The following is a 25,576-nucleotide window of genomic DNA, read 5'->3' as shown; positions in this document are numbered from 1 at the left end:
GTGGCCAAATTTTTTTTTTTCATTTTTTATTTAGTTAGCGACGTCAACGCGATAACGAGTGATCGGGCGTTTGGTGAGAACTCGCATTGCGCGATATCACATGATTGACAATGAACGTGTTAAACAGTAATGATTTATTTAACCAAAAAAGATAGAAAGAAAGAAAGTATAGCCTTTAAATTCAAGCAAATTTTTAACTTCCTTCAAATTTAATTCTTTATCCTTTAAAATTGTACGCACAATTGAAGTGCCTAGTCCTATAACGCACAATGATCTTTAACCTTCAAAGTCATTCCTCACGCATGTTTGCTTTTGATATTGTCTTTTGTTTCCATTGTTATTTTTCTTCTTCGCCATTCCTCTTCATTTGATCAGTAGTGTCGCTCTGTATTATTACTTTGTAGTGGTTTACTGCGCGGTGTTAATAAGGTAATAAATTCAAAACAAGTCAGGACAGCGCAAAATAACCAACTGAAGATGGTTAAAGCTCTTTTGTGTTATGTGAGTCAGTGAGACGCATTCGTTTGGCTGATTTCTGGATTATCGTAAATAACGTTGCGATTAGATTTTTGCTGATAATAGAAAAAAAAAAAATCTTAAACCAGCAATCTGTAAAGTGAGAACTACCTGCATATGCATTTTTAAATGACCTTTCCATAAATATTCGCTAACTGTTTCCTCTTGTGTACATTCGTTGTTTCTTCTCATTAATATCCCTTTATGAGTGACCGTCGATAAATTAATTTATGTACAGGCAGTTGCGATTATCAGATTTTCTTTTCCAGTGACTCGCCATCTTTAACAAGTGATATTAATCTCACTATCAAGGAGTTAGATCCTTTTATCTGATGTTGAATAATATCATTCGATGCCTCGCCAGTTAAGGGTTCTCGTAAAAGAACAGCCTGCAGTAAACACCCAGCGCAGCTTTAGTCGGTAGTCACATTGAAAGCCGCTTTGAATTTCTAGGGAGTATGAAACAAAGTAAAAGCAGTACTTCTTTTGCCAAAACAGTTTCTTCGAAGTAATATATTGCCAAAAATTTGCAGTTAAATTTCTTCAAATGTATAAATAGTAGGGGCCTTCGTAGTCTAGTTGATTTCGACGAAACCCTTGTTTGGAAACCCTTTCCAGTTACACGTGAATTAGCGGATCTCAGACGGGGATATAAGGTTCACATCCCTCAAACAAGCAAGCCGTCCACCCGTTAACAGCTATCTGCAGCCATAAACTATTTTACGTATTAGAAGATCCAGAAGCATTAATTGCCTAAATTGTCTAATTATGGGACTGAAACCCTCTCGGACAGAAAAGATATGGCATTAATCGTGACAAGAAGAATCATCAAAATATTGCTTTGCACTGTCGTATTTTGAACCTGCTTTTTATTTGAGAATTTGCAAAATTCTCAAATAACATAACTTGAATATCGCCTGTACATTAAAGGTACAACGACGCCGTACATGTTTCTGAAGGATGTACAGCAATAAATATATTAAATTCAATTTGGTTTATAATATGTGTTAAAGATACCAAGCTATTTTAAATATAAACCTGGGTTTAATCCATTTCCCAAATAAGCAAAGAGACAGGAAAGTCAAGTTTGCGCCTGCAAGTAGTGCAAGTCTGGGTGACCCGCACGTTGTTGCAAGTCTTAAGCAACTCGTGGTAAAGGTGGAATAAGCCTGACTCCCACTGATGAGACTTAAATAAGTCGAAACCGGTCTGGGTAGTGGCCCCTTCCTTTTAACACCTAGCATCATACATCTCCTCAAGGAGATGTGTTTTGCATTAACGTTAAAACTAGGAATAGTGATCAGAGCTTAGTCTACCTATACCACGAGTTGCCTAAGACTTGCACTACGTGAGGGTCACCCAGACTTGCACTACTTGCAGGCGCAAATTTGATTTTCTGTCTGTTTGTTTTCTTGGGAAATGGATTAAAACCAGGTTAATATTTAAAATTGCTTGGTATCTTTAACGTATATCGTGTTGTATGGCCGAGTGGTCAGCGTGTCCGCTCTCCAGCCATAAAGCTGCAGGTTCGAATCCTGCCGCGGGAATGGATGTTTGTGATTGTCTGTGAAAGTACTAGTGGTGGTAATCGGCAGTAGATGGCTTTGGTGTTAGATGATGAAGGTTGGTGGAGTAATGAGACGAAGAGTTGTAGAGTAGATGCCCTCCCACGATGTGTCTTTGGATTCCCTGGAGGTGTGATGTAATATTATTATAATTATTACACCCAAGGTAAAAAACTTTCTACATTTTAATTTATTGGAAATAGATTAGGGATCCACAGAATCCTTTCCTTCGAGGATTTTTTTTAATAACTGAAAACTTTCTGATATTGATAAACGATTATGTTCTTATATAATTAACTCTCAAAACATATTCGCCTTGCTCATAAGTGAAAACAAGGCAAAAAGCGGTGCGTTATCTTCTGGAAAATCTTCGAACTCAAGTAAACTGAATATGGAAGCCATCCGATTAACGAGTATCAGCGAAAAGAAGGTGCAAGAAGCAGGGTAATTACAGATACTATTTCGATATAATTAGTGTTAATGAGAGGAATAAGAAAAAAAAAGTGAGATATTTCTAAATAATTACTGCAAGACGTTATATTCAGGTGACCATCAGAAAGGAAAGTGAAGGAGTATTTGTAATATTCTTCAGTGTACATTAAGTGTTTTCATATTCCAATAATTTCTGCAGCTGTTGCACTGATTCATTCCGAACTTTTCTAGAAAAAAAACACATGGAATGAAATGAAATTAATTAATTTGCTACTTAAATTAAATGTTCTGATACCAACGTATTGTGAACTGAAGCCAACTTGCACTGCCAAAAGCACTTTAAAGATGCGCTCACAGCGAAGACTGAAATTGAACTCGAGGATAAGAAAGTCGCGAGCAAGGAGGCAACAGTTGAGCTTTTCATTGAATTTTTGGGATATTGGCGAGGGAGAGATAAAGCAGAGCGGATTAAAACGTATTTGATCACCGATATTAGCATTGCCTGACTGTAATGATTAACTGCATTGGGATAAATACTTTGTCCCCCGTTTCTAGAAAGGTTAATGAAACTCACATGGATTTTTAAAGTTATGCTGTAAATTATAGATAAGATTAGAAGTATAAAGAAGTATTATTCTAGATATTTAGTATATTTAATTTATTCTTAATGAATCTTTTTCCACACGTGGCATCAGACATCGTAGGAGGACGTATAGCGGATATGAAGCAGACAGAATTATTCATTTCATTCGACTGACGGCAATGAATAATAATAGTCATTTGCAATTCAAATATTTTTGACATTTCCTATTGAGTTGAATATTATTAATGAGACACAGGTGTTTCATTTCAAGCACAAGTAACAAATGTACCAAAGCAAAACAGATATTTCTTCTTTTCTTTTCCTTATTTATGCAATGCTATTCATTTAAATAATATTTCAATAATATTCCTTTAAATTTATTGAAAGAAAAAATAAGATAATAAAGCGTTTAAATAATTAAGTAAATAAATCAACTATAAACACATTTAAAGGTAATTTAAATGCCAAGTTTCCTTCCATAAACCTTTCGTTTTTTACTGGTAGAAGCTAACGAATTGCATCGCTCTATTATAACTGCTAACACAGTTGGCAGTTATTACATTTATGACTGAAGGTTGCACTGTGGCCTTATAGCATCCTTTTGCACAGTAATTCAACCAACTACAAACTGCTTCCTTCTATGTTTAGTCTACTGCTGTTATTTATGGTGACCTGACACAGCAGGAGATTAAATATAGAGAAATCGAAGCTGGAGAAATATATCTGTTAAGGCTATAATTCATCCCCATGTTATAAGAGTCCGATGTATTTTTTTTTTGCTTTTTCTTTACCGAATGAAAATCGATATTGAAATTAGGTTTTCTAACATGAATTTCGATGTATAAAAACGTTTTACATTTTGAGTGGACCGGAAGCACTATGAGAGACATTGGAATGCTTTGGTATAATTGGGTTAATAAGCACTTTAGTGGCAGGATAGTTTACCAATATCGAATAAGGTTTTACGGATCCGTTTTTCCTTTTTTCTTACATAGGGATTAAAATATATTTGATATTTAAAGTTTTGCTGTTAATTATAGATAAGCATAGAAGTATAATGAAGTATTCTTCAAGGTTTTTAATATATTTAATTTATTCTTAATGAATCTTTTTTCCACACGTGGCATCAGACATGATAGGAGAATTATCGAGATTTTGAAGCAGATAGCATTATTCGTTTCAGATTCTGATTAATTTTTAAATTTTATATTCTTTTCGCAGATAGTGCGACTCTATTCAATAATTAATGTTTCACTAACTAAAAATTCTGAAGGAAGTTTTAAAAAACCAATCGATCTTCTTTATGGATGAGACTGGTTGAGGGCATGAACTCGTTCCAAATGTTTCCATCTTTGTTTCTGTTATAAGTATATCGGATTTGTATAATTACAAATAAATGCATTTAATTATTAAAAATAATTTCAAACGTTTGAAATTTATTGTAACGCGAATATTAAAACATAAATACCATCAGAATTTTTCTTGTTAGTTTGAAATATTATTATGACTGATTTCGAACTGCCTTGGACTAAAATTAGTAACTCCGGCTGCCACTCAGGCAGCCGCAGTTACTAAAATTTAAAAAGGGAAGCCCTGCTCCACATTTCAGGAGTTAGCAGTACAGAAGAAGTTACTGATTCACAGAATCCTTCAGAGCTCTTTGAAATGTCTTAACTCTGTTCTAATTCCGGGTAAAGTAGAAGTATTCGAATTTTAATCGCTATTTTCGATGCATAAACTGCGAAGGCATACGAAGAATGAATCATACCATTTAGGTAGCCAGCATTTCTAATTCGAATCTCACTTTAGAAATTCTGTAAACCTATTTCTTAAACCTAAGAAATAGGTTTACAGCATTAAACTCATTCACTCATTCTGCGGGTGGACTAATGATAGAAAATTCACAACCTTATTAAAATGGACAAATATTGAATTCTGATAGAATCCATTTCGGGCCTCTAGTAAGTCAAGTGTTGACCTCTCACCGGGCTACGTGAAACGTGTAGGTGTTAATTAATATCGAAAGCCAAGGCATGCGTATTTGAAAACAACACAGTCCGACAAAATCAGAAAATAAATTTGGATTGGATTGTTTGAAATAAATGGCAAATCAGCTGTGGCCATGAGGAAAGTGCATTAATTTTTCTCTTCAGAGCATGTAGCATGTAAGATTAATTAAAAGGGCAGTACGCTTCACCTTCCCCCCATATTATATGATTTTCCCATGTGATGGGAACTTAACTCTGCGTGTTCGTTGATATCCATCGCTGTGCAACACAAGGGAAGTCGCGTGTGTTCTTACAGCTCGTTATTTTATTGTAACATTTCTCAGAGAACTGAGTACGTGTCAGCGATCTCGATGGTAGTGCAGTTGGGATTCTGGTAGTAGTAATTTGAAGCTTTGAAATTTAATTGCCGGTAATTCCGTGTACTTGTCTTGCGGTCGTACGCGACGTCTTAGTGTGATGCGTCGTGCAAACATTAAGTATGCACTGAAGTCTCATCTTCTGCCCCTGCAGTCCTTGAGACTTTCAGTACATACTTGACATTTCTATTGAGTTCATCATAAAAGAGTTATTAGCCTATTCGGAAAATAACGAATTTTTCACTTAATTTTCCTTTACGTAAATCACATTCTTTGAAGTCAGTTTTTAAGGAAGTTTTTTATTGTCTCCCATTAAGAACGCACTCTTTTACAGTCAAGATGTTGTTGTCTTAATTGCAAGCGCCAACATGTTCACCTTAATTGTCAAGACTTCTGCTCACATCGTGCATCGTTTTGTACACTGTTGAACAAAATGAAACGGTTACTGAGCACATTCTGTTTCAGAATGACAGAAATCTCTAAATGATTGCTTACTTTACAAATTATTATTATATTATATCGTCTGTTAATGAAATTTTACGATACATTGAATGTCGGGAGAGAACACGGGGGCATCCAAGGAAGTTAAGTTTGTTCACAGTCAAGAACGGGGTAAGAGCTAGCTTTTTCTCTCACAGAGCAGCGAGTGAGTGGAATAGTATACTTTTAGGTAGTGAGTGCATGTAGTGGGAATGAATTTAAGGGAAGGTATGAGAGCTTGTTTGGGTGATTTATAGCATCCATCATTGAGTCTTTGACCCCCTGGAGGTCTCAGATAATAATGGTGATTATTATTTATTTATTTTTTACCGAGTTCTGCGATTAGCAGTTCAACTTTTGCATTTCCCGGGAGAATTAAACTGCCTTGAACAGAATCACAGCTTCCCGTGATGATATTCATCTCCGATGCATTCTGGGATTTCATGAACATTACTAATATTAATATATTTGAATACAGTAGCGAAATCAATTTGGTAAATTTTTATTATTGTATTATTAACCAAATCTAAGAGCTAAAGGAATTTCCTTATTAAAATAAATACATTTTACTCTCATGTTCAGTGCAGTCTCAATAATAAATTTCTGTAAAGGTGGTTTCCAACTTTGCGAGTTAATACATTCCAAGGGAGCCGTCGGAATGCGGGAATGTATTCGATGTCAAGAACAAAGTTTGCGTTCACAATGAAATTTGATTGCATTAGTGTTAACTAAAGGTCAACAAAACAGTAGTTTATGCTTAAACAGTAATAATGATTTATTTATTGGAGTAGCTTTTATTGGAGTAACTTTTGATACATTTGAAGCCTTGCATAATATTCCATTTATGCATGTTATGTTGACAGGGGTGGGAGTTTTTTTTCTTTTTTTTTTTTGATGGATATTCCTTTTAGTCAGTATATGCTTTTCGTGCATTTTATGCGGGTTTTAAACATTCTTGAAAATAGTTTTCTCGAAACCAAATAATGAAGTTTTTTCAAAGAATTAATTGAAGCCTCTAATAAGCAGAATAGATGTCTCGCCCAGAAAAATATAATTCTTCATTCATATACAGTAAACTTCTTTTTAACCAACCTAGTACCGAAAGCGATTTGGCAATTTGAAGGATCATTAACTGACTAAACTGCTTGGGAGGTAACATAAAATGAAAGCCACCGATGAGGATATAGTAGAGATATTAAGTGAGCAAGTCGTATAGGTACAGTATTTCATCCTCGTGAAAGAAACATCGTGCAGAACTGGAGAGCAATGCGGATGGAGGGAGAAGCCACTAATGGATGGTTATTGAGCAGGACGTATATTTGAGGAATAGAGTTCAAAGAAAAATTGTTATATCAGCAAGCCTGTATGATTCTTTAGTATTAGTATAGCTTCGCGTGTCTGGGGTGAATGTTCCGTGGAGTTAACAAAGTTTAACTCCTTAACATGAGCCTCACATTTTCTCAAGTTCAAAAGGAGTGGAAAGAGAACAAAATTGTTCCGCTTCACAAACGGGGTATAAGACTAAGACTTCGAATTAAACGCCAATTGGTTTTTGTCTGACTCTGTGGTAACAGTGTTTACGACGATAGTGTGGACCAGGATTCAGAATTGGTTGATGATAACAGCATCCTTTTGATGGACAGGCTACGTTTCCTAAAAGAAGCTCTTGATTTAGCAATTTAATTACTATAACCAGGTGCATTGGGCAAAGGGGATGGGGACAAAGAAGTATGTTTAGATTTTACTAAAACATTTGATAGATTTCCAAATCGAAAGCTGATAATTATACTTGAACTGGAACAGATGGAGTTAAGAGATTAGTGCACTGAATTGGAGATTGCCCCCCCCCCCTATAGGTATCAACAAATTGTGTATGGGGATACGATATCCAAGAAGTGGAAAGCCACTAGTAGTGTGTCCCAGGGATCTGTTCTGGGGCTATTGCTGTTTATTTTGTAAGTGAAGATCTCGAATAGTGATCTGTAGTTATTCGCAGATGATGCAAAGTAAGGAAGAACTCTGAGGAGTAAAATGGAGGTTGCAGTCTTTCAAATTGATTTAATAGACTTTCTGAATAGGCTAATGAATGAGACTACCAGTTAAGCGTACCAACGTATAAAGTTTTAAAGTTTTGGAAACACAGATGGGATATGGATTAAAAGTTTGCCGGGAACGTGTCTTAGAGGAGATGAGGAATCTGAGATGATGATAAATAAGGATCTGATATTTCGGAGACATTTTTCTAAGTTTGAGGACAGCACAGCGCATTATATCGATGATGTGGAAAACACTGAATGTAAAAATAAGGATGTTTATATATTTATTACTTTGTATAAGGAATAAATATCTAAACCTAGCCTGTCCATGAAAAGGAAGCTATTATTTTCAGACCTAATGTGCCCAGTTAAGTCACCGGGTTTTCAAACGGATGACGAGATATTGGAAAATGTTTAATGACGATTAACTAAGGTGTTTTCTGGCCTCTGGATGTTGAACATGAATACAGATTGAGGGAGTGCAAATTGCAAAGTCTAAGAATAGAAGGACGAGGGGAGAGAACATAATCGAGACATATACTGGAAGTTGGTAAGGGATAATTACCACATAATTAAATTAAAATAAATCAGATTTTTCATAGAATGAGTAGGGACAGAGGGAGAACAAGAGGCCATTCCAGGATGCTGTATTAAAAGGTCGTGAGCAATGAGTGAGGAATATGATTTTTTACGTGGAGAGTTGTCGCTGGTTGGAATGCGTTCCCTGGAAGTGTGTTGGGTGCAGAGACGGTGAATATATATTTAAGTCATGGTATGATGAGCTATGTGAAGTGAGAGTGAGTATGTGATGAAGGATCTCTTGCCACAAGTCGTTGACTCCGGGTGCACATTGCAAAAATGGCTAAATCAGCTCATCAAAACACTTAGAATACTTTGAAGAGCAGAGACAAGCACGTTATTGACCCTCTATTCCGAGCATTGTCAAGACCTCATCTCTCCTACTGTGCCAAGATTTGGTCACTTAGGTTTCTTCTTGATGGGAAGGAGGTGGAAATGATCCAGAGGCAAGAGACCAAGATGATAACAGGTCTGTGGAATGAACCTTATGATAACATGTTGAAGATTTGTGGGTTGCAGAAATTAGTTGATAGGCAGAAAAGGGGAGTTATGATTGAGACATTCAAATTGCTAAATGTCCTCTATAGGATTAATTCAGAGGATATTTTTGAGATCAGGACTGGTGGTCGGAGAATTAGAGGACACCTATGGAAGCTGGGCAAGGGAGTTAGAGCTGGAGGTTCTTTACTTTTAGAGTGGTAAATGTGTGGAATAAGCTGCCAGAGCCTATTGTGGGTGTGGGGGTTATGAGGGTGAATGAGTTCAAGGCAAGGTATGATAGATACTATGAGAATGTCGTATAGTTCAATGGACATGAAGTTTAGGGCCTCCCTCGATGAGCAAGAGAACTCCCTGGAGTTCTTAGGCTCATCGAGGATTAGGCTCATCATAATAAAAACAGGAATTCAAAGAAGCACTCCTACAACTAAAACCAAAGACCACTCCAGGAATAGACAAAATAAGAATGACAGACCGTTTAGCACACTTTGGACAAATAAAACCTATACGTTTGAGACCCGTGAACATAATACTCGACACTGGCAATTTTCACAACAAGTAAAAACTGCAATAATTACGCCAATTTATAAACATGATAAAAAAAACGATACTCAGTGAAACCTGGAGGACTACTTGTTATATTGACGGTCTCTACAAAAGATTTCTTTATTTGTTTATTTATTTTATCATATAAAAATGAATTAAAAGATAAATTTCGATCAAGTCTGTAATCCGTGATGCTACAAAGTGGAGAGAAGTCGGGATTGCACCCAGTTATTGTTATTTTAAATTTAGAAAGATTATTTTTGGTAACGAGTCTGTAAAGAAAGGCAAGAAAAAAGGTACAAAGAAACATTGCAAAGAGCTCCGCTTGCGCATGAGTAATACTGCTTTTCCTTAATTTTCTGGGTGCATGCAACAGGTAGCACAATTTAGTCACCTATTGCACCACTCTCTCTCTCTCTCTCTCTCTCTCTCTCTCCCCTGCATTCATCAGATGAGGGTGTTGTTGATAATACCGTTTACGTTCATCTGATGATCACTTGATTGCTATTTAGTATGCAAAACTGCACGCGTCTAGAAAATATTTGACAAAATATTTATGCAGCCAGAATATTCAAATACATCAGATGTCGCTTTATAATAATAATATACCTACTTCGATTCATGCACAACCGATGTTGGTGTCTTCTCAAGAACAAAGGTTACGTTCACAATGAAATTTGATTGCACTAGTGTTAAGTAAAGGTCAACAAAACAATAGTTTAAGCTCAACACTTTCATTGCCAAGCTGAAAATTGGAATTTCGTGTAGTGGGCATATTTTTTTTATTTTTTTATTTAGTTAGCGACGTCCACGCGGTAACGCGTGATCGGCCGTTTGGTGAGAACTCGCATCGCGTGATCGCGCGATATCATTCATTGCCAAGCTGAAAATTGTAATCTCGTGTGGTGGCCAAATTTTTTATATTTTTTTATTTAGCGACGTCAACGCGATAACGCGTGATCGGCCGTTTGGTGAGAACTCACATTGCGCGATATCGCTTGATTGGCAATGAACGTGTTAAACAGTAATGATTTATTTAACCAAAAAAGAGAGAAAGAAAGAAAGCATAGCCTTTAAAATCAAGCAAATTTTTAACTTCCTTCAAATTTAATTCTTTATCCTTTAAAATTGTAGGCACATTTGAAGTGCCTAGCAGTATACCGCACAATGATCTTTAACCTTCAAAGTCATTCCTGACGCATGTTTGTTTTTGATACTGTCTTTTGTTTCCATTGTTATTTTTCTTCTTCGCCCTACCTCTTCATTTGATCGCAGTAGTGTCGCTCTGTGTTGTTACTTAGTTGAGGTTTACTGCGCGGAGTTAAAAAGATAATAAATTTAAAATAAGTCAGGACAGCGCAAAATAAGCAAGTGAAGGTGGTTAAAGCTATTTTGTGTTAAGTGAGTCAGTGAGATGCATTCGTTTGGCTGATTGGTGGATTATCGTAATTAATGTTGCGATTAGATTTTAGTTCATAATTGAAAAAAAAATCGTAAACCAGCAATCTGTAAAGCGAGAACTACGTGTATATGCATTTTTACGACCTTTCCATAAATATTCGCTGACTGTTTCCTCTTGTGTACATTCGTTGTTTCTTCTCATTAATATCCCTTTATGAGTGACCGTCGATAAATTAATTTATGGACAGGCAGTTGCGATTATCAGATTTTCTTTTCCAGTGACTTGCCATTCTTAACAAGTGATATTAATCTCACTATCAAGGAGTTGGATCCTTTTATCTGATGTTGAATAATATCATTCGATGCCTCGCCAGTTAAGGGTTCTCGTCTAAGAACAGCCTGCAGTTAACACCCAGCGCAGCTTTAGTCGGTAGTCACATTGAAAGCCGCTTTGAATTTCTAGGGAGTATGAAACAAAGTAAAAGCATTACTTCTTTTGCCAAAACAGTTTCTTCGAAGTAATATATTGCCTAAAACTTGCAGATAAATTTCTCCAAATATATAAATAGTAGGTGCCTTCGTAGTCTAGTTGTTTTCGACGAAACCCTTGTTTGAAAACCCTTTCCAGTTACAGGTGAATTATCGGATCTCAGACCGGGATATAAGGTTTACATCCCTCAAACAAGCAAGCCGTCCTCCGTTAACAGCTATCTGCTGCCATAAAATATTTTACGTATTAGAGAATCCAGAAGCATTAATTGCCTAAATTGTCTAATTATGGGACTGAAACCCTCTCGGGAGGAAAAGATATGGCATTAATCGTGACAAGTAGAATCATCACAATATTGCTTTGCACTGTCGTATTTTGAATCTGCTTATCGAGCCATTTTACAGGTAGAATCGTCTGCCTCTTCTTCTAGCGATAATCCAAGCAACGAAATGTGGCGTCTCTTTTTAGAGATGTTTAAACAAGCAGGTTGATACAAGAGGTGACAAGAACTACTAAAGGATTAAATTAAGAAGTGAATCACCTTCTCAGTCACTTGGTTAGAAATTTCTCATGCAGACTGCCATGGACAGTAACGGTATTTTATATAAAAATGGTGTCTCTCACTAGGAACGGTGTTATATAACAAAAAGGCATTTGTTATACAAAGCTTAATAAAAAGATTTCACGGTATATCCTAGGATTTTCTGTGCCAATGCCAGATGATATAATCCCCATGAAGAAATATTTACTCTCTCCCTCCCTTTTGATTAATCCAGTTCTAAAGAAATGAAAAGGAAGAAAATGAAATTTTCTTATCCTCTTAAAATAAAGTATTGTAGCCAGGATGTAATTCTAAAGAAGATAGCAATCAGAATTTTATAAATTCAACTATGCGGGAATATTTAGGTGGTTGTTTCATGTGCTGTGTAGGTGCACATACCCAATGCAAGTCTTCGCATTGTGCTTAACTAAACTGAGCACTTGCGACATTCTCGATCTGTCCATCACGTGTGAGATGTAGTTGTTGATGTTTTAGGCTTCTTATTGTTGGAGAAGGATTGCAGCCGCGTGCTTCAGTTTACTGAAGCATGAAGGGAAAACGTGGCATAATATTTCCTGCAATCGAATCTTCATCAGTTTGCAATCCACGGCAACGCATGACAGCTAATTAACCTTGAGAATGGAACAGTTTAGGATCTGTTTATCGAAATATATTATAATGAAGTCGGCATTGGAAAGGACACTTAGAGCTCGATATAAAACAATAAGTTTTGCAAAATTCTCAAATAACATAACTTGAATATCGCCTGTACATAAAAGGTACAACGAAGCCGTACATATTTCTGAAGGCTCTACAGCAATAAATGTATTAAATACATTTTGGTTTATAATATACTTTAAAGATACCAAGCTATTTTAAATATAAACCTGGGTTTAATCCATTTCCCAAATAAGCAAAGAGACAAGAAAATCAAGTTTGCGCCTGCAAGTAGTGCAAGTCTGGGTGACCCGCACGTTGTTGCAAGTCTTAAGCAACTCGTGGTAAAGGTGGAATAAGCCTGACTCCCACTGATGAGACTTAAATAAGTCGAAACCGGTCTGGGTAGTGGCCCCTTCCTTTTAACACCTAGCATCATACATCTCCTCAAGGAGATGTGTTTAGCATTAAGGTTAAAACTAAGAATAGTGATCAGAGTTTAGTCCACATATACCACGAGTTGCCTGAGATTGCACTATGTGGCGGACACCCAGACTTGCACTACTTGCAGGCGAAACTTGGTTTTCTTGTCTGTTTGAATACTTGGGAAATGGAATAAAACCAGGTTTATATTTAAAATTGCTTGGTATCTTTAACGTATATCGTGTTGTATGGCCGAGTGGTCAGCGTGTCCGCTCTCCAGCCATAATGCTTCGGGTTCGAATCCTGCCGTGGGAATGGATGTTTGTGATTTTCTGTGAAAGTACTAGTGGTGGTATTCGGCAGTAGATGGCTTTGGTGTTAGATGATGAAGGTTGATGGAGTAATGAGACGAAGAGTTGTAGAGTAGATGCCCTCCCACGATGTGTCTTTGGACTCCCTGGAGGTGTGATGTAATATTATTATAATTATTACACCCAAGGTAAAAAACTTTCTACATTTTAATTTATTGGAAATAGATTAGGGATCCACAGAATCCTTTCCTTCGAGGATTTTTTTTAATAACTGAAAACTTTCTGATATTGATAAACGATTATGTTCTTATATAATTAACTCTCAAAACATATTCGCCTTGCTCATAAGTGAAAACAAGGCAAAAAGCGGTGCGTTAACTTCTGGAAAATCTTCGAACTCAAGTAAATTGAATATGGAAGCCATCGATTTAACGAGAATCAGCGAAAGGTGCAAGAAGCAGGGGAATTACAGATACTATTTCGATATAATTTGTGTTAATGAGAGGAATAAGAAAAAAAAGTGAGATAGTTCTAAGTAATAATTGCTAGACGTTATATTCAGGTGACCATCAGAAAGGAAAGTGAAGGAGTATTTGTAATATTCTTCAGTGTACATTAAGTGTTTTCATATTCCAATAATTTCTGCAGCTGTTGCACTGATTCATTCCGAACTTTTCTAGAAAACAAATACATGGAATGAAATGAAATGAAACGGAATGAAATGAAACTCACATGGATTTTTAAAGTTATGCTGTAAATTATAGATAAGATTAGAAGTATAAAGAAGTATTCTTCTAGATATTTAATATATTTAATTTATTCTTAATGAATCTTTTTCCACACGTGGCATCAGATATGGTAGTAAGACGTATCGAGGACATGAAGCAGACGGCATTATTCATTTCATTCGATTGACGCCAATGAATAATAATGGCCATTTGCAATTCAAATAATTTTGACATTTCCTATTGAGTTGAATATTATTAATGAGACACAGGTGTTACAAAATGAAGATTTATTGTTACATAGACCATATATTTACAACGTACTTAAGCTCTTAGATTAAACTCTTAGAATTACATAGACCATATAAATATATGGTCTATGTAAAAATAAATCTTCATTTTGTAATACTTTATGACCAAAACTTTTAATTTAAAGAGACACAGGTGTTTCATTTCAAGCACAAGTAACAAATGAACCAAAGCACAACAGATATTTCTTCTTTTCTTTTCCTTATTTATGCAATGCTTTTCCGTTAAATAATATTTCAATAATATTCCTTTAAATTTTAGGAAAGAAAAAATAAAATAATAAAGCGTTTAAATAATTAAGTTAATAAATCAACTATAAACACATTTAAAGGTAATTTAAATGCCAAGTTTCCTTCCATAAACCTTTCGTTTTTTACTGGTAGAAGCTAACGAATTGCATCGCTCTATTATAACTGCTAACACAGCTGGCAGTTATTACATTTATGACAGAAGGATGCACTGTGGCCTTATAGCAGCCTTTTGCACAGTAATTCAACCAACAACAAACTGCTTCCATTTTTCTATGCTTAGTCTACTGCTGTCATGTATAGTGACCTGACACAGCAGTAGACTAAATATGGAGAAATCGAAGCTGGAGAAATATATCTGTTAAGGCTATAATTCATCCCCATGTTATAAGAGCGCGATGTATTATTTTTTTGCTTTATTTTTACCGAATGAAAATCAATATTGAAATTAGGCTTCTAACGTGAATTTCGATGCATTAAAACGTTTTACATTTTGAGGAAACCGGAAGCACTTTGGAATGCTTTGGTATAAATGGGGAGAAATAAGCTAGCCAGTGGCAGGATAGTTTACCAATGTCGAATAAGGTTTTACGGAGCCATGTTTCCTTTTTTCTTACATAGGGATTAAAATGTATTTGGTATTTTAAGTTTTGCTGTTAATTATAGATAAGCATAGAAGTATAATGAAGTATTCTTCAAGATTTTTAATATATTTAATTTATTCTTAATGAATCTTTTTCCACACGTGGCATCAGACATGATAGGAGAATTATCGAGATTATGAAGCAGATAGCATTATTCGTTTCAGATTCTGATTACTTTTTAAATTGTATTTAAAAAGTAATCAGAATTCTTTTCGCAAATAAGTGCTACTCTATTCAATAATTAATGTTCCAATTACTAAAAATTCTGAAGGAAGTTTTAAAAAACCGATCGGTCTTCTTTATGGATGAGACTGGTTGAGGGCACGAACCCGTTCCAAATGTTTCCATCTTTGTTTCTGTTATAAGTATATCGGATTTTTATAACTACAAATAAATGCATTTAATTATTAAAAATAATTTCATACGTTTTATATTTATTGTAACGCGAATATTAAAACATAAATACCATCAGAATTATTCTTGTTAGAATGAAATGTTATTATGACCGATTCCGAACTGCCTTGGACCAAAATTAGTAACTCCGGCTGCCACTCAGGCAGCCGCAGTTACTAAAATTTATAAAGGGCAGCCCTGCTCCACATTTCAGGAGTTAGCAGTACAGAAGGAGTTACTGATTCACAGAATCCTTCAGAGCTCTTTGAAATGTCTTCGCTCTGTTCTAATTCCGGTAAAGTAGAAGTATTCGAATTTTAATCGCTATTTTCGATGCAAAAACTGCCAAGGCATACGAAGAATGAATCATACCATTTAGGTAGCAAGCATTTCTAATGTGAATCTCACTTTAGAAATTCTGTAAACCTATTTCTTAAACCTAAGAAATAGGTTTACAGCATTAAACTCATTCGCTCATTCTGCGGGTGGACTAATGACAGAAAATCCACAATCTTGTTAAAATGGACAAATATTGAATACTGATAGAATCCATTTCGGGTCTCTAGTAAGTCAAGTGTTGACCTCTCACCGGGCTACGTGAAACGTGTAGGTTTTAATTAACATCGAAAGTCAAGGCATGCGTATTTGAAAACAACACAGTCCGATAAAATCAGAAAATAAATTTGGATTGGATTGTTTGAAATAAATGGCAAATCAGCTGTGGCCATGAGGAAAGTGCATTAATTTTTCTCTTCAGAGCATGCAGCATGTAAGATTAAGTAAAAGGGCAGTATGCTTCATCTCCCCCCCCCCCCATCATATGATTTTCCCATGTGATGGGAACTTGAATCTTCGTGTTCGTTGATATCCCCCGCTGTGCAGCTCAAAGGAAGTCGCGTGTGTTCTTACAGCTCGTTGTTTTATCGTAAAATTTCTCAGAGAATTGAATACGTGTCAGCGATCTCGATGGTAGTGCAGTTGTGAGTCTGGTAGTTATTTCAAGCTTTGAAGTTTAATTGCCAGTAATTCCGTGTACTTGTCTTGCAGTCATACGCGACGTGTTGCTGTCGTGCGTCGAGTAAACAGTTAAGTATGCACTGAAGCTCTCATCTTCTGCCCCTGCAGTCCTTGAGACATTCAGTACATACTTAACAGTTCTTTTCAGTTCATCATAAAAGAGTTATTAGCCTATTCGGAAAATAACGAATTTTTCACTTAATTTTCCTTTACATAAATCACATTCTTTGAAGTCAGTTTTTAAGGAAGTTTTTTATTGTCTCCCATTAATAACGCACTCTTTTACAGTCAAGATGTTGTTGTCTTAATTGCAAGCGCCAACATGTTCACCTTAATTGTCAAGACTTCTGCTCACATCGTGCATCGTTTTGTACACTGTTGAACAAAATGAAACTGTTACTGTGCACATTCTGTTTCAGAATGACAGAAATCTGTAAATGATTGCTTATTTTACAAATTATTATTATATTATATCGTCTGTTAATGAAATTTTTCGTCAAATGGAATGCCGGGGGAGAACACGTGGGCATCCAAGGAAGTTAAGTTTATTCACATTCAAGAACGGAGTAAGAGCTAGCTTTTTTTCTCAGCGAGCAGCGAGTGAGTGGAATAGTATGCTTTTAGGTGGTGAGTGCATGTAGTGGGGATGAATTTAAGGGAAGGTATGAGAGCTTGTTTGGGTGATTTATAGCATCCATCATTGAGTCCTTGACCCCCTGGAGGTCTCAGATAATAATGGTGATTATTTTGTTTATTTATTTTTTACCGAGTTCTGCGATTAGCAGTTAAACTTTCCAATTTCTCGGGAGAGTTGAACTGCCTTGAACAGAATCACAGCTTCCCGTGATATTCATCTCCGATGCATTCTGAGATTTCATGAACATTACTAATATTAATATATTTGAATACAGTAGCGAAATCAATTTGGTAAATTTTTATTATTGTATTATTAACCAAATCTAAGAGCTAAAGGAATTTCAATATTAAAATGAATACATTTTACTCTCGTTTTCAGTGCAGTCTCATTAATAAATTTCTGTAAAGGTGGTTTCCAACTTTGCGAGTTAATACATTCCTAGCGAGCCCTCTGAATGCGAGAATGTCAAGAACAAAGGTTACGTTCACAATGAAATTTGATTGCACTGGTGTTAACTAAAGGTCAACAAAACAATAGTTTATGCTCCAACGGTAATGATTTATTTAACCAAAAAAGATAGAAAGAAAGAAAGAATAGCCTTTAAAATCAAGCAAAATTTTAACTTTCTTAAAATTTAAAAATTAAATGGTGTGCTTAAGGGTCAAAGCTGTATAACTGAGAGGAGACCTCCACATCGCCTTTAAAGGAAAGCGGAGAACCGACCAGGGCTTCTGACCTAATGTCCAATCCTCACCTTCTCGTGGTGCACCCTGTTGGGTATCTACTTTGATACTAAACGAACGAGGATGGGCTGGCAATTTGGGATTTAGCCGACCAAATTGTATTCTTATTGGTTAAACCAAAATAAAAAATGATGGTACAACATGACAAAATTTCATGCCGGCTGGGGCGTCGCCCGGTTAAACAAGGCCCCCGTTATTTTCGCCAGGGAACCAGGGCGAACAGCGAAAAGTCAGCTACTGGAACAAATCTGAAAACAAACCCCAACTCAACATCACCAGAGTTAAAGATCGGTACTATCAACGTAAGAAGCCTGAATGGCAAAGAAATGGAGCTAGCTGAGGAATTAGATAAGTACCAGATCGACATAATAGGGGTGACTGAAACAAAAAAGACCAAAACTGGTGAGATCTTTCTGAGCAATAAATACAAAATGTTATATTCAGGCAATGACAATCAAGGAAAAGAAGGAGTAGCCATAGTATTCAACACAAAATACGAGGCTAATCTTCTTGAATGACAGTCAGTCTCAAGTAGAGTAATGTGGGCAAATATGAGAATGGGGAACTGGACAATGAGACTTATTTGTTCCTATGGTCCCACAGAAGGTTCTACTAATGTAGAAGTGGAGGAATTTTTTGAGGCTTTAGAAAAAGCAACTGACACAATGAAAAAGGAAAAGTTGGTCCTTGTTGGGGATCTAAATAGTAGAGTAGGAAATGATTGTGAGACATACAAAAATATTTTGGGAAAATTTGGAGAAAAGAGCAAAGCTAATAATAATGGCAAATATCTGTTGGATTTCTGCTCAGGACATGGACTGGTTATTACTAACACCATGTTCCAACATAAAAATGTGCACAAATTCACATGGAGAGAAGAGGCTAGGAATAAGAAAAGTCTCATTGACTATGTTATTGTTGATAGCGATGCTTTCTCCCTGGTGCAGGACACCAGAATGTACAGAGGATTTGAAATTGGAAGTGATCACTATTTAGTCTTGAGCAGGATAAAATTGAATTTCATATTGAAAAGAATGACATGTAAGAAAGTTTTAAAGCGAATAAAAGTTGAGCAGCTCTCAGATGTGAACTGTAGACTAAAATACAGAAATATTATTGAAAAGAAAATGAAAGAGCTTGAGAACAGGAATCAAACCTTGGATATTCAGTGGCAAACTCTGAAGGAAACATTGATTGATTCTGCCAGAGAGGCATGTGGTGAGGTTGTGTGCAAGGATAAAAAAATCAGAACTCCCTGGTGGACACAGGAAGTTAAAGAGGCAGTGAAGGAAAAGAAGAAAGCATATCAAAAGTTCCTGTCAAATAAGTCAGCTTTTATTCTTACAGAATACAGAAACAAATGTAAGAAAGCTAAACAGTGTGTAAAACTAGCTAAACAAAAGTCATGGGAGGACTTTGGCAAGAATATAGAAAATAAATATCAAGAAGGTGGCAAAATATTCTGGAGGTTGTTGAAGAAGCTTAGGAATGGAGGAAAGAGTGCTGTAAAAGGTATTAGAGATGAGAAAGATGAAATGAAAACAGGAGAAAAAGATATCCTTGAAGTATGGAGTAATTACTTTGAAAAACTGCTAAATGAAACAAGCAGTGATGACAGCACAGTGATAAAAAACACTGACCAGGCATGCAGTCAGGAATACATATCCATACTTGAAGTAGAAAAAGCCATCAAAGGCTTGAAATGTGGAAAGGCAGCAGGAGTAGATGATATTCGACCAGAAATGCTGAAGTATGGTGGTATAAGAGTCTTACAGTGGCTGCACTGCATAGTTCAGAAAGCCTGGACAGAGGGACGAATTCCCAATGATTGGAGTAGAGCTCTCATAGTACCCATATATAAAAAAGGGAAATAAAACTGAATGTGAGAATTACAAAGGTATTTCCCTACTCAGTGTTCCTGGCAAGATCTATGCAAGTATACTTGAGAAACGGTTGAGAAGAATTGTGGAAGAAAAGCTTGGTGAAGAACAAGCTGGATTCAGGCCAAATAGAGGCTGTCAGGATCAGATCTTCACTTTACGACAAATAATCGAGAAAGCATGGGAATATAACAAAGATCTGTATTTAAGTTTTGTCGATTTGGAAAAGGCAAATGACAAGGTTCCAAGAGAGAAGCTATTCAATACGCTGCAGTTATATGGTGTCAATGGGGCATTATATCAAGCAATACTTAGTCTTTATTTGAGTTGTGAGTCAGCAGTTAGAATTGAAGGAAGTACAGGAAGATGGTTTAATGTTAAATCTGGTGTGAGACAAGGATGTACATTATCCCCTCTGTTATTCATTATCTATATGGATCACATTATGAAGGAAAATGGTATTAAACCTGATATCAAAATTGGAGATGTTAATGTCAGCTCTTTGCTTTATGCGGATGATGTTATACTTCTAAATAAATCCGCTACAAGTCTGCAAGATTCTCTGACTAAATTGAATAGCTGTTGTAATAGATATGGTATGAAGGTCAGCAATAAAAAGACAAAGACAATGAAAATAGGCAGAATCATTGAAAATGTCAACTGTGTTGTGAATGGAGAACCTGTGGAACAAGTAAAACATTTCAGCTACTTAGGCACAATTTTTACTGAAGATGGTAAACTAAATATAGAAATAGACAACAGAATCAGCAAAGCTGGTATCGTGGGAAGTCAATTGAATAAATTCATATGGAATAAGAAAGAAATTAGTCGGAACACTAAATTAGCTGTATACAAGACTGTGTTCAAACCAATTTTAACTTATGGATCTGAGAGCTGGGTCAGAAGTAAAACACTTGACCAAAGACTAGAGAACGCAGATATGAGAGTCCTGAGAAAGATTAGAGGCGTGAACAGATGGCATCAATGGCAATATCATATTAAAAATGAGGATATTAGGAAAGAACTTGACATTGTCAGCATCCAGGAATGCGTTAGCAGAGCTAATCTCAGGTGGCATGGTCACTTAAATAGAATGCGAGAGGAAAGATTAGCAAAACAAGTGTTCTCTGCCAGGTTGGCAGGAAAACGACCCAGAGGAAGACCAAGATATAGGTGGATTGATACGGTACAAAGTGCCTTAGACGATAGAAATATAAGATCTGATAATGTTGGAGTCTTGACAAGTAACAGACTGATTTGGAGGAAAATTGTAGATAGGAAGTTAGTAATGATGTAATTTTTTCATGTAGTACTGTCATATCCTGTACACCCCTTGAGGGTACATGGCAGGAATTTGATGATGATGATGATGATGATGATGATAAAATTTAATTCTTTAATCCTTTAAAATTGTACGCACAGTTGAAGTGCCTAGTAGTATAGCGCACAATGATCTTTAACCTTCAAAGTTATTCCTGACGCATGTTTGCTTTTGATATTGTCTTTTGTTTCCAATGTTATTTTTCTTCTTCTCCCTTTCTCTTCATTTGATCGGTAGTGTCTCTCTGTATTATTACTTTGTTGTGGTTTACTGCGCGGTGTTAATAAGGTAATAAATTTAAAATAAGTCAGGACAGCGCAAATAACCAAGTCAAGGTCGTTGAAGCTATTTTGTGTTATGTGAGTCAGTGAGACGCATTCGTTTGGCTGATTTGTGGATTATCATAATTAATGTTGCGATTAGTTATTTTGTTGAGAATTGAAAATAAATAAAAAATCGTAAACCAGCAATCTGTAAAGCGAGATATATGCATTTTTAAATGACCTTTCCATAAATGTTCGCTAACTGTTTCCTCTTGTGTACATTCGTTCATAACACTTATCTTCATCATTTGTCCGAATATACGGAATAAGGACTCGCGGACCAACAGGTGCATAAGGAGCAATTATCTTGATTGTAAGGGAAGTGTCACTCCCATGTACCCTTAGCTGGATCTATCCTCTTCTTCTTCTACTTTGAGGAAGATCCACTTACTTTTATCTTTCTTATAAAGCCCTTATCAGCCAGCTCTTCTTATTTTATGACCCTTATGCTATTACAGCAGTCGAGGGCAATGGAGATTTTCATTTCTGGCTTTACAACTATGATCTCTCTATAAACTTCACTATAATTCTTCTATAATCTACTCTTTCCCACTTCAATATACCCTATTCCTCCTATTGGTTTAAATTCGAAGAAGGCTAGTTTAGAAGCCTTAAGTTAGCAGCCCTATCACTGAATTATTCCGTCGGTATAGCAGGAATAAGTAGCTTTTTGAGCTAATTTTCGCACAGATAATCTGACCTAGGCGAGGCGCTAGGAGTTCGTCCCCTAGGTTAGACAATTTGATTTTATCAACACCAATTTTAGAAGGATTAGTAAGTCTTCACCTGACCTTGCGGATACGATATTACATTCCACTGTTTGATGGCTGACTCTCACTCAATCTTTGTGACTAATTTTACCAAGGAGGGGAAATGATAGTTTACTCTTGTTGAATTTATCGGCATATTTCTCTGTTTCTTGATAAACTGATATTTTTTATGCATTTAAAAAATCGAATTCTAGTTGTATTTTATTTCCATCTTTTAAGTATATATATATATATATATATATATATATATATATATATATATATATATATATATATATTTTTTTAAGTATATATATATATATATATATATATATATATATATATATATATATATATATATATATATATATATGTGTGTGTGTGTGTGTGTGTGTGTGTGTGTGTGTGTATGTGTGTAAATTTCGCAGGTTATATTTACATAAAATTTACAAGAAAATTGTGTGTGTGCAGAATGTACGTGTAGTACAATTAATACTGTGGATTGTACGAAACTCAGGAGAAAGAAGACACGTAGTTATTCTTTATTGTCTTTTTCTATCTTTTTTTTTTTGAAATCTTAGAAATTAACTCTGTTTCAAATCGCTGTAATAATCAAAGGAATCGGCATCTTTACCTGCTTGTCTGTGCAGGTGGAAAAGGAAAGCCAAACTTGTAGTTGTGGTTGTGACGACGTCTCTATTAGAAATGGTAGACTTCAGAAGAACTTTTAAAGAAAGGAAGTGAAAAAAAAAAAAGAATTGTTCGTTTCATTTTGAATGCGACAGAAAAATGAATCTGACAGAATAACACTTAAAATTTTTTAACTTAAGAATTCAAAAATCCCAGTTGGTTATACGCAGCTTGTTGTTGCGACGCACTTGGCCATCTTATCCTCGGTATTCCTCTATTCCTACTCTCTTTTGTATCCAGTTGTTTAATTTCTTAGGCCACCTGTTATCTTGCACTCATCTCGATTGTTAGTTCTTAAAGAAGGATTAGATTTACGTGATTTCTAGCTCTGAACTTGATATGATTTTCCAAATCATGGATATCAGATAAAATAATTCTCCTTATCTCTGTTGAACCCAGATCTATTGTTTAGTTTCTATAGCAAGTAAATATAGGTCTTGTAGCTGTGATTCATCCTCTTATACGGTTCTCAAACCTGTACAAGAAGCACCAAAAAACTACAGATCTTAACTCCTGTGGAACTACATGTCTCAGACTGATTCTTGGATACACCTGGATGGACCCAGTCACTAACTCTGCTGTGCTAAATCTGGCTAAGCCAGAATCACTTGTCAGTATATTTAAAAAACTAAAAATTAGATCGCTTGTTCATCAACTTAGGCATCGTGAAGTATCGCCCTTTTGGGATCCCTCATCCTGTACAAACCAGAAGATGTCAAACGCAGTAGAGGAAGACCATGTAAACAATTTTGGCGATACCTGTGTGAAACCATCAGTGGGCTGAACTGCAAAATTCCATCTAACATATACAAGTAAGCTCATGATAGAGAGACTTGGAAGTCCATAATTTGCAATATTTAATTTTTAATATAAATCTCTTTTCCCTTTTCATATTGTATCACATTATGAATAAACTGTGTATGTATGTAGCTGTGATATGAATATGAGGTCTATGCAGTGAATTTCACGGCTATTTATAATTTACGAAAGAAACTTCGTATTTCCTACAGAAAAGATTAAAAGAAAAGATGTGTTTGGTGATAAGGTGTTAAGTCAAATTGATAGTCAATGTTCATTTTGGTTAAAAGTGTCAGTCCCGTCTTTTTATTTGTCTTTCATTTGTATTGGCTTTGAATTTTGTGACTTCCTTATGTGAATCTTGGCGTCTCTGATCCATAAAAATCGGTATTTTTTTTACTGATTTTTCTTCTCCAGCTTGGTGCAATAGAGTTTGGTAGAATGGCGTAGATGCTTGGGAAATAAGATTGAGTGTTATCTTGGGATGTATTCAGATATTTTGCCACTTGGCCTCTTTAGTCTGCAAGCTCTTATTAGACAGTCTCAAGTGGACGTACTTGTTAGATGAGCTATGAGAGAGAATCGAAGCAAGCCGTGTTTTTTGCTCTTTTGGATTTACGGACTGAATGCCATTTAGCCGCAGAAGTTTCATCAATAATGTGAACTAATTTTGGAATTATATCGCTTTGTTTTTCTCTTGGTATAATAGTAAGAAGAAGAAGAAAAAAAAGAAGGACTTTTAACACTTTAATATGTTATATCAGATAGATTACATACATGTAATATAAAATTTCAGCAATAATACTACATTTTCTTTCATGTGATTAAATTGCAGATTCTAATTAATATCATTATAATATGCATAATGTGCATTTGATGTAACACTATTGTTCATTCATGTATTATTTATGATAATAATACCACAATAATAATCTACTATTGTAGTTCACAGTTACACAATGAAATGTGGTTACGTGTTCAAGTTTATATTTATATTACATATGCATGTGCATTACATATAATTTTTAACACTTTATTATGTCTCAAATAAATTACACACATTTAATAATAATAATATATATATTTAAAAAAACGAGATTGGTTACACTTTTTAACACCACGATACAAAGATTTCTTTGCTAAGTACTTCCTTTTTTTACAGTAAAATTACATGCAATTATTATTAATAGTATCAATAACAGCTTTTTAAATAGTTATCCAATATTGCTACGTATTATTACAATTCATACGTTGCACATGTGTGCAAGTCAATTCTTGTTATACTCAAATTGCTATTCAAAAGCCATCATCTTTATCATCATCTTGCATACTTTGTCTATTTTATATACAACTAAGAAATAGTTGCATTATTAATAATAATTTAATTGTACTTCTGCTGCACTACTGGGGTTGAAATCAACCACAGTAGTTATATTAACAGAGCAAAACCAAGACGACCTGCTTAACAGAACATCAATTAGAGATGAGCCTTCTGCTCTGAATTGTTTGATTTCATTATTATTCCTGCTTGCTCGAATAGTTCTCTTTTAGATATTATCAACTATTTTTAGGATTTTTATTCCAAACAATAGAGAGAACAATATTCTAAGATTGTACAGATTTGGAATTTGGGATTTATGTGTCTTGAACGGAAGAGACAACAAGTATCTGGAGCC

The sequence above is a fragment of the Typopeltis vanoorti genome, chromosome 26 (genome assembly GCF_054136105.1).
Source record: "Typopeltis vanoorti isolate ZY-2024b chromosome 26, IOZ_Tvanoo_1.0, whole genome shotgun sequence".
NCBI lineage: Eukaryota > Metazoa > Arthropoda > Arachnida > Uropygi > Thelyphonidae > Typopeltis > Typopeltis vanoorti.
The sequence above is the reverse complement of the archived record's forward strand: the minus strand, read 5'-3'. Positions refer to the sequence as shown.